Here is a 10,998-nt window from a genome sequence, read left to right on the forward strand (position 1 = left end):
TCCCTCGACCTCAGCTGGATCTAGAGTTCGTGGGACGTCACCGAGCTGAACGTGTGCAGATCGCGGAGGTGCCATACCATCGGTGCTAGGATCGGTCGGATCATGAAGACGTGCGACTACATCAACTGCGTTGTCATAACGCTTCCGCTTTCGGTCTACGAGGGTACATAGACAACACTCTCCCCTCTCGTTGCTATGCATCACCTAGAGATAGATCTTGCGTGATCGTAGGATTTTTTTTGAAATTACTGTGTTCCCCAACAGTGGCATCCGAGCCAGGTCTATGCGTAGATGTTATATGCATGAGTAGAACATAAAGAGTTGGGGCGATAATAGTCATACTACTTACCAACATGTCATACTTTGATTCGGCGGTATTGTTGGATGAAGCGGCTCAGACCGACATTATGTGTACGCTTATGCGAGACTTGTTCTACCAACGTGCTTCGCACATAAGTGGTTGGTGAGTGTCTGTTACTCCAACTTTAGTTGAATCGAGTGTGGCTACGCCCGGTCCTTGTTGAAGGTTAAAACAGCATACTTGAGAGGGCCCGAACCTGGGTAAACATTGTATATTCTGAGACATCCGGTCGTTGTTGAAGGTTAAAACAGCATACAAAGTAGAGGACGTCTAACTTGTTTTTGCAGGGCTTGTTGTGATGTGATATGGTTAAGGCATGATGTGATATAAATTGTTTTATGAGATGATCATGTTTTGTAACAAAGTTATCGGCAACTAGCAGGAGCCATATGGTTGTCGCTTTATTGTATGCAATGCAATCGCCATGTAATTGTTTTACTTTATCACTAAGCGGTAGCGATAGTCGTAGTAACAATAGTTGGCGAGAGACAACAATGCTACGATGGAGATCAAGGTGTCACGCCGGTGACGATGGACATCATGACGATGCTTCGGTGATAGAGATCATGAGCACAAGATGATGATGGCCATATCATGTCACATATTTTGATTGCATGTGATGTTTATCCTTTATGCATCTTATTTTGCTTAGAACGTCGGTAACATTATAAGATGATCCCTTACTAAATTTCAAGGTACAAGTGTTCTCCCTGAGTATGCACCGTTGCTACAGTTCGTCGTGCCGAGACACCATGTGATGATCGGGTGTGATAAGCTCTACGTTCACATACAACGGGTTCAAGCCAGTTTTGCACACGCAGAATACTCGGGTTAAACTTGACGAGCCTAGCATATGCAGATATGGCCTCGGAACACTGAGACCGAAAGGTCAAGCGTGAATCGTATAGTAGATATGATCAACATAGTGATGTTCACCATTGAAAACTACTCCATCTCACATGATGATCGGACATGGTTTAGTTGATTTGGATCACATGATCACTTAGATGATTAGAGAGATGTCTATCTAAGTGGGAGATCTTAAGTAATATGATTAATTGAACTTTAATTTATCATGAACTTAGTACCTTATAGTATTTTGCATGTCTATGTTGTTGTAGATCAATGGCCCGTGCTATCGTTCCTTTGAATTTTAATGCGTTCCTAGAGAAAGCTAAGTTCAAATATGATGGCAGCAACTACACGGACTGGGTCTGTAACTTGAGGATTATCCTCATTGCTTCACAGAAGAATTACGTCCTGGAAGCACCGCTAGGTGCCAAGCCTGCTGCAGATGCTATTGATGATGTTAAGAACGTCTGGCAGAGCAAAGCTGATGACTACTCGATAGCTCAGTTTGCCATGCTTTACGGCTTAGAATCGGGACTTCAAAGACGTTTTGAACGTCATGGAGCATATGAGATGTTTCAAGAGTTGAAGTTAATATTTCAAGCAAATGCCCGAGTTGAGAGATATGAAGTCTCCAACAAGTTCTACAGTTGCAAAATGGAGGAGAATAGTTCTGTCAGTGAACACATACTCAGAATGTCTAGGTACCATAACCACTTGATTCAGCTGGGAGTTGATCTTCCAGTTGATTGTGTCATTGACAGAGTTCTTCAATAGCTGCCACCAAGTTATAAAGGCTTCGTGATGAACTATAATATGCAAGGGATGGATAAGACAATTCTCGAGTTCTTCGCGATACTAAAGGCCGCGGAGGTAGAAATCAAAAAGGAGCATCAAGTGTTGATGGTCAACAAGACCACTAGTTTCAAGAAAAAGGGCAAACGGAAGAAGGGGAACTTCAATAAGAGCTGCAAAAAGGTTGCTGCTCAAGAGAAGAAACCCAAGTCTGGACCTAAGCCTGAAACTGAGTGCTTCTACTGCAAAGGGACTGGTCACTGGAAGCGGAACTGCCCCAAGTATTTGGCGACTAAGAAGGATGGCAAAGTGAAAGGTATATTAGATATACATGTTATTGATGTGTACTTAACTAATGCTCGCAATAACGCCTGGGTATTTGATACTGGTTTTGTTGCTCATATTTGCAACTCGAAATAGGGGCTACGGATTAAGTGAAGATTGGCTAAGGACGAGGTGACGATGCGCGTGGGAAATGGTTCCAAGGTCGATGTGATCACCGTCGGCACGCTACCTCTGCATCTACCATCGGGATTAGTTTTAGACCTGAATAATTGTTATTTGGTGCCAGCGTTGAGCATGAACATTATATTTGGATCTTGTTTAATGCGAGACGGTTATTCATTTAAATCAAAGAATAATGGTTGTTCTATTTATATGAGTAATATCTTTTATCGTCATGCACCCTTGCTGAGTGGTCTATTTTTGTTGAATCTCGATAGTGATGATACACATATTCATAATATTGAAGTCAAAAGATGCAAAGTTAATAATGATAGTGCGACTTATTTATGGCACTACCGTTTGGGTCATATCGGTGTAAAGCGCATGAAGAAACTCCATGCAGATGGACTTTGGGAATCACATGATTATGAATTACTTGGTGCTTGCAAACTGTGCCTTATGGGCAAGATGACTAAAACTCCGTTCTCCGGAACAATGGAACAAGCTACTGACTTGTTGGAAATAATACATACAGATGTATGTGATCCAATGAGTATTTAAGCTCGTGGTGGGTATCGTTATTTTCTTACCTTCACAGATGATTTGAGCAGATATGGTTATATCTACTTAATGAAACATAAGTCTGAAACATTTGAAAAGTTCAAAGAATTTCAGAGTGAAGTGGAAAATCATCGTAACAAGAAAATAAAATTTCTACTATCTGATCGTGGAGGAGAATATTTGAGTTACGAGTTTGGTCTTCATTTGAAACAACATGGGATAGTTTCACAATTAACGCCACCTGGAACACCACAGCGAAATGGTGTGTCCAAAAGTCGTAACCGTAATTTATTGGATATGATGCAATCTATGATGTCTCTTACTGATTTACCACTATTGTTTTGGGGTTATGCTTTAGAGACGGCTGCATTCACTTTAAATAGGGCACCATCAAAATCCGTTGAGACGACGCCTTATGAAGTGTGGTTTGGCAAGACACCAAAGTTGTCGTTTCTTAAAGTTTGGGGTTGCGATGCTTATGTGAAAAAGCTTCAACTGATAAGCTCGAACCCAAATCAGAGAAGTGCGTCTTCATAGGATATCCAAAGGAAACTGTTGGGTGCACCTTCTATCACAGATCCGAAGGCAAAATCTTTGTTGCTAAGAATGGATCCTTTCTAGAGAAGGAGTTTCTCTCGAAAGAGGTAAGTGGGAGGAACATAGAACTTGATGAGGTAGTTGTACCTTCTCCCTTATTGGAAAGTAGTTCACCACAAAAATCAGTTCCCGTGATTCCTACACCAATTAGTGAGGAAGCAATGATGATGATCATGAAGCTTCAGATCAAGTTACTACTGAACCTCGTAGGTCTGCCAGAGTAAGATCCGCACCAAAGTGGTACGGTAATCCTATTCTAGAAGTCATGTTACTAGACCATGATGAACCTACGAACTATGATGAAGTGATGATGAGCCCAGATTCCACGAAATAGCTTGAGGCCATGAAATCTAAGATGGGATCTATGTATGAGAACAAAGTGTGGACTTTGGTGGACTTGCCCGATGATCGGCAAGCCATAGAAAATAAATGAATCTTTAAGAAGAAGGCCGACGCTGACGATAATGTTACTATCTACAAAGCTCGACTTATTGCGAAAGGTTTTCGACAAGTTCAAGGAGTTGACTACGATGAGACTTTCTCACCCGTAGCGATGCTTAAGTCTGTCTAAATCATGTTAGCAGTTGCTACATTTTATGATTATGAAATTTGGCCAATGGATGTCAAAACTGCATTCCTGAATGGGTTTCTGGAAGAAGAGTTGTATATGATGCAACCGAAAGGTTTTGTCGATCCGAAGGGTGCTGACAAAGTGTGCAAGTTCCAGTGATCCATTTATGGATTGGTGCAAGCCTCTCGGAGTTGGAATAAATGCTTTGATAGTGTGATCAAAGCATATGGTTTTATACAGACTTTTGGAGAAGACTGTATTTACAAGAAAGTGAGTGGGAGCTCTATAGCATTTCTAATCTTATATGTAGATGACATATTTTTTATTGGAAATGATATAGAATTTCTGGATAGCATAAAGGGATACCTGAATAAGAGTTTTTCTATGAAAGACCTCGGAGAAGCTGCTTACATATTAGGCATCAAGATCTATAGAGATAGATCAAGACGCTTAATTGGACTTTCACAAAGCACATACCTTGATAAACTTTTGAAGAAGTTCAAAATGGATCAGTCAAAGAAAGGGTTCTTGCCTGTGTTACAAGGTGTGAAGTTGACTCAGACTCAATGCCCGACCACTTCAGAAGATAGAGAGAAAATGAAAGTCATTCCCTATGCTTCAGCCTTAGGTTCTATCATGTATGCAATGTTGTGTACCAGACCTGATGTATGTCTTACTATAAGCATAGCAGGGAGGTACCAAAGTAATCCCGGAGTGGAGCACTGGACAGCGGTCAAGAACATCCTAAAATACCTGAAAAGGACTAAGGATATGTTTCTCGTTTATGGATGTGAAAAAGAGCTCGTCATAAATGGTTACGTTGATGCAAGCTAGCTTTGATACAGACCCGGATGACTCTAAGTCGCAAACCGGATACATATTTTTTGAATGGAGGAGCTGTCAGTTGGTGCAGTTCCAAGCAAAGCGTTGTGGAGGGATCTACGTGTGAAGCAGAGTACATTGCTGCTTCGGAAGCAGCGAATGAAGGAGTTTGGATGAAGGAGTTCATATCTGATCTAGGTGTCATACCTAGTGCATCGGGTCCAATGAAAATCTTTTGTGACAATTCTGGTGCAATTGCCTTCGCAAAGGAATCCAGATTTCACAAGAGAACCAAGCACATCAAGAGACGATTCAATTCCATCTGTCATCAAGTGTCGGAAGGGGACATAGAGATTTGCAAGATACACACGGATCTGAATGTTGCAGACCTGTTGACTAAGCCTCTTCCACGAGCAAAACATGATCAGCACCAAAGCTCCATGGGTGTTAGAATCATTACTATGTAATCTAGATTATTGACTCAAGTGCAAGTGGGAGACTGAAGAAATATGCCCTAGAGGCAATAATAAAGTTATTATTTATTTCCTTAATTCATGATAAATGTTTATTATTCATGTTAGAATTGTATTAACCGAAAACTTAGTACATGTGTGAATACATAGACAAATCATATGGTCCCTAGTGTGCCTCTACTTGACTAGCTTGTTAATCAAAGATGGTTATGTTTCCTAACCATAGACATGTGTTGTCATTTGATGAACGGGATCACATCATTAGGAGAATGGTATGATGGACATGACCCATCCATTAGCTTAGCATTATGATCATGTCAGTTTCATTGCTACTGCTTTCTTCATGACTTATACAAGTTCCTCAGATTATGAGATTATACAACTCCCGAATACCGGAGGAACACTTTGTGTGCTATCAAACATCACAACGTAAATGGATGATTATAAAGGTGCTCTATACGTGTCTCCGAAGGTGTTTGTTGGGTTGGCATAGATCGAGATTAGGATATGTCACTCCGAGTTTCCGAGAGGTATCTCTGGGCCCTCTCAGTAATACTCATCACTATAAGCTTGCAGGCATTGTGCCTAATGAGTTAGTTGCGGGATGAAGTATTATGGAACGAGTAAAGAGACTTGCCGGTAATGAGATTGAACTAGGTATTAAGATACCAACGATCGAATCTCGGGCAAGTAACATACTGATGACAAAGGGAACAATGTATGTTGTTATGCAGTTTGACCGATAAAGATCTTCGTAGAATATGTAGGAACCAATATGAGCATCCAGGTTACGCTATTGGTTATTGACTGGAGACGTGTCTCGGTCATTTCTACATAGTTCTCGAACCCGTAGGGTCCGCACGCTTAACGTTCGATGATGATTGGTATTATGAGTTTATGTGTTTTGATGTACCGAAGGTTGTTCGGAGTCCCGGATGTGATCACGGACATGACGAGGAGTCTCGAAATGATCGAGACATAAAGATCGATATATTGGAAGGCTATGTTTGGACACCGGAAAGGTTACGAGAGGTTTGGGCATTTTTCCGGAGTACCAGGAGGTTACCGGAACCCCCCGGGGAGTCAATGGGCCTTAATGGGCCATGATGGAAGAGAGGAGGAGGCGGCCAAGGTGGGGGCGCCCCCCAAGCCCAATCCGAATTGGGAGGGGGGCCGGCCCCCCTTTCCTTCTCTCCCTCTCCCTCTTCCTTCTTCTCCTACTCCAACTAGGGAAGGGGGAGACCTACTCCTACTAGGAGTAGGACTCGCCCCCTTGGGCGCGCCATAGAGGGCCGGCCCTCCCCCTCCTCTACTCCTTTATATATGGGGGAGGGGGCACCCCAAAGACACACAAATTGAAAATTGTTTTAGCCGTGTGCGGTGCCCCCCTCCACAGATTTCCACCTCGGTCATATCGTCATAGTGCTCAGGCGAAGCCCTGCGTCGGTAACTTCATCATCACTGTTACCACGCCGTCGTGCTGACGAAACTCTCCCTCAACCTCAGCTGGATCTAGAGTTCGTGGGACGTCACCGAGCTGAACGTATGCAGATTGCAGAGGTGTCGTACCTTTGGTGCTAGGATCGGTCGGATCGTGAAGACATACGACTACATCAACCGCGTTGCCATAACGCTTCCGCTTTCGGTCTACGAGGGTACGTAGATAACACTCTCCTCTCTTGTTGCTATGCATCACCTAGAGATAGATCTTGCGTGATCGTAGGAATTTTTTTGAAATTACTGCGTTCCCCAACACAACGCTCGAACGCGCGGGCGTAGTACATGGCCGTCTGGAGGTCCTGTGGCCCGTGCATCTCCACGTCCACGCGGATGTGGTACATTAGGCCGCCGATGAAGAGCTCAGCCCGCTGACGAACCGAAACGCCGGGGGTGTGGCACGCCAGTGCCTGGAAGCGGTCGACGAAGTCTTGCACCGAGGTGAAGAATGGAAGACGCCCAAGCTTCGCCAGACGGCTCCTGCATATAGGCGGACCAAAGCGCAAGAGGCACAAATCGCGGAAGCGCTCCCATGGTGGCATGCCGCCCTCGTTCTTTTCGAGGGCGTAGTATCACGTCTGTGCGGCTCCTCGGAGATGATACGAGGCGATCCAAGTGTGGTCGGACACGAGCGTGCATTGTCTCCTGAAAAATTGATCTCATTGGTTGAGCCAATTCAGGGGGTCGACGGTGCCGTCGTAGGTCGCGAACTCCAACTTGGAGAATCTCGGCGGCGTCTAGACGTGGACGACGGGCGGGTGCGCTTCGTCAGCACGGTGCAGCGAGGATGACAGGGCCGAGTAGGTGGGCATCAGGGTGCCGCCCTGAAACAGGGGCCCGTCGACGCTGGCGAAGGGCTCGGCGTAGCCCGAGGACCCGCGAAACTGTATGGCCGGGTGCGTCACCGGGGAAGGCAACACGTGCGGCCCAACCGAGGCCGTCGTGTAGACCGGCACAAGGGACCCAGCGAGTCAGGCCGGTAACGGAGACGGCGGCGGGGGAAACCGGACCTGGTGGATGGGCACCCTCGGGCCCGTCGTCGGATGCCCAGGGCCGCGGTCGCCGGTGGTTGCGGCTGCAGCTGTTGTCCCTGTTGCATAGTGAAGGCGCCGGGGTTCGGCGCTGGCGGCTGCCACAGCAGCTGCTGCATGGTAGCGGCGACGGGGGTCGCCGAGGACGACGACTGCTGCGGCGGGGGGTCGATGGCGAAGGGCACAGGCAGTTGCGGCCCATAGGATCAAGCGAGGAACGTGTAGATGCTTGTGACCGTCTGGGTGAGATCCCGGATGGCAGTCGTCATCTCCTCCGGGATGAAGACGATGGGGACGGGCGCGGCGGAGGCGACCGGCACCGGCAAGAGCGGGGCGCTAGCCGTGGTGGCCATTGGGACAGTCGTCGCGGTCGGCGACGGGAGGGTCGGGGTGGGCGGCGTCGAGGACATGATCGCACCGAAGCTATCTGGTATCAAATTGGTAGGAACCGGATCCTTACCAGGGCGAGGCCTCAGGTTATAGGGGTGGAAGGAGGGATGTCGTGGAGGAAAGCGTGGTCGCGGCGTTGGGGCGCCGCCGTTGCGTGCGCGAGAGAGAGGGCGCAGGGGCGGCGGCTAGGGTTAGGTCTCCCGGCTCCATAAGGAAGCCGAGCAAATATGATTGCTTCTTGCTTAATTCCAAAACGAATCCTTACACGAGTTTATATAATCTTTTTAATAAAATAATTGGGCTAAGCCCCAAATAACAATAAGATAAATTGGGCCACAAGTAACTGGGCTAAGCCCTAATATGCCGGTCATCACACATGGCATGAAGTATCGACCATGTATGTGGGGTAAAATGTCTCAAAAAAATGTATGCGGGGTAAAAGCCCCGTTAGATTTGAACGGCGGGAGCAAACAGCCGGGTTCAGGCTCCAAAGCTCAGCTTGGATGCTTCGATCGTTTACTCACTCTCCATGCTTTTCGTCACACGTGTCCATCGCATTCGAACCTTCGCGCCAAATCGATCGATTCGCCATGGCTAGACTCGGCCCGGTGTCTGGTCCACGAGTCCCACCAGCCCCGCCCCTCGCAGGCTCGCACATGCCACGGCCTCTGTCCGCATGCAGAAACAGTTTCCTTTGCAAACTCGGTTTTCACCGCGATCGCCCACCCGCGCAAGACAAGCTGACAGGTGAACCGCGCACAATTTCACCCTGCCGAGCGCCGATGGTCGCCCTCCGGCAGCGGCCGGCAGCCGCGGCGGCAAGGTGCGTGCGTCGTACTACCACCACTGTAGCTGCACCGTGGCCGTCGATCGCCTTTGCCGTCAATGCGGAGCTCGCGCCCCACGCGGTTGACCGGTGTGCAGTGCGGCTGGGGCAGCCCGGTGCCGAAATGGAAACCGAGGATGGGGCTCATGTGTCGCCCCCTCGCCGTGGAGCGTCCTCTGTTGCGTGATACGCCACTGTGGAGTGCCGAGAGGGGCCAATCATTGTAAGGACGTCAATGGCGACCAGCAGTGGCATTCGAAACCTCTTTACCTTTTCGTGATGTTGTAGACAGGGACCCCGTTGGGTGGCCCTGCAAATTCAATCCTCGCTAGAACTGTAGTTTCAGCGCTTGCCAACAGTTTGATTTCGGCACGAAGCGATAGCCGGCAAGTTTTGAAATTTGTCGGGGCACAAGTGCTTTGGCTGCTGGTCGAGCTCAAATAGAGCCGGATTCCGAGTCCTCTTCACGAATTTCGCAAGCTTGTAGTAGCTCTAAGTTTTGAGTCATGCCATTAGACTTGCTGTCATATGGTCCCATGCACATTCGCAGCATCTAAGATGGGCAGCATCATGCCAAAGAACAGATTACTTGCGCTGTAAACGAACAGCGAGCTCATCGTCGGGCAGCAGTACAAGAGCATAGTGGAGTTGGTGAGAACCAGATGCTTAGGCCGTTAAGGGGAGACTGTTCCTCGGCCAGTATGTTGTGGCTGTGTCAATGTCAAAAAGGCAGCGTGTTCTACTGCTCATGGGAGGTGAAAGTGTTCGCACACGAACACATCAATAATTTATCGCACTGGAATGTGCGAATATCTAGGCAAAATAACTTGCACTCCCTCGCTGGCGCCGATGTGTTTTGAATTGGGATCTCTGAATTTCTGACTCTCCGGCTTGCCACCTCGAGCTTCGGATCAGTTCGAGGAGCGAGCCATACAGACGCCCACGTATATGTAACGTGCTTGCCGGCCGCCATGGACGAGCTGCTCTCCCAGTGCTCTACCCACATGGATCAACGATTGTGTGGTGATGAAAGCAACGGTCCATTTTTTAGGTAACTCGTATATGCCAGGAATTGCTTTTGGAGCTAGGCCTCCATGGAGACCGGTTTTTGAAAAATTCAAAATTCAACAAAATTCAAATTTTTGCATTTGGAAAAATTCTGAAAAAAATGCAGACATACATGGAGGCATAACACATGTTTGTGTAAATTTTTCAAGACCAAATACGTGTTGAAATGAGGGTTGTGCAAAAAAGACAAATATGTGGTTTTTCAATACATGACTAGCAAGATGCTCGTGCATTGTACGGAACATCAAGATGCATTTTTTTTTACAAAACACCTGTTGTGATTGACCCATGCAGAAGTAATCCCATGTATAAAAACTAATGATTTCTCGAGAAAGAGAAGAGATAAGACGAGGAGGAGTGGGGCGTGGTGGTGATTGATGGTCGGACTGAGCGGGGCCATGGGGATGCACGACGCCGGTAGCGGTCACCATGCCAGATTGTTCCAAAGGCTTTCTTTTTTAATTGTTCAACAATGAGATTGTAAGAGATAAGGATGAACGAGAGAAGGGCTTATCTGCAAATATGGAGAGACGTGCGGGTATCTGTTTGCCAAATTATCATAATTTGCTTTCTATCTGTTAGATATAGATCAGACGGTCTATATTACAAGATGGCAGACGCACCATCATCACCAACTCGTTTTTTTATAAGAGTAGATATAAGAGTAGAGATAGAGATATTATTCATCCCAAAAGTCCATAAATTTGTTCTTT

Source organism: Triticum dicoccoides, chromosome 6B (assembly GCF_002162155.2).
Source record: "Triticum dicoccoides isolate Atlit2015 ecotype Zavitan chromosome 6B, WEW_v2.0, whole genome shotgun sequence".
NCBI lineage: Eukaryota > Viridiplantae > Streptophyta > Magnoliopsida > Poales > Poaceae > Triticum > Triticum dicoccoides.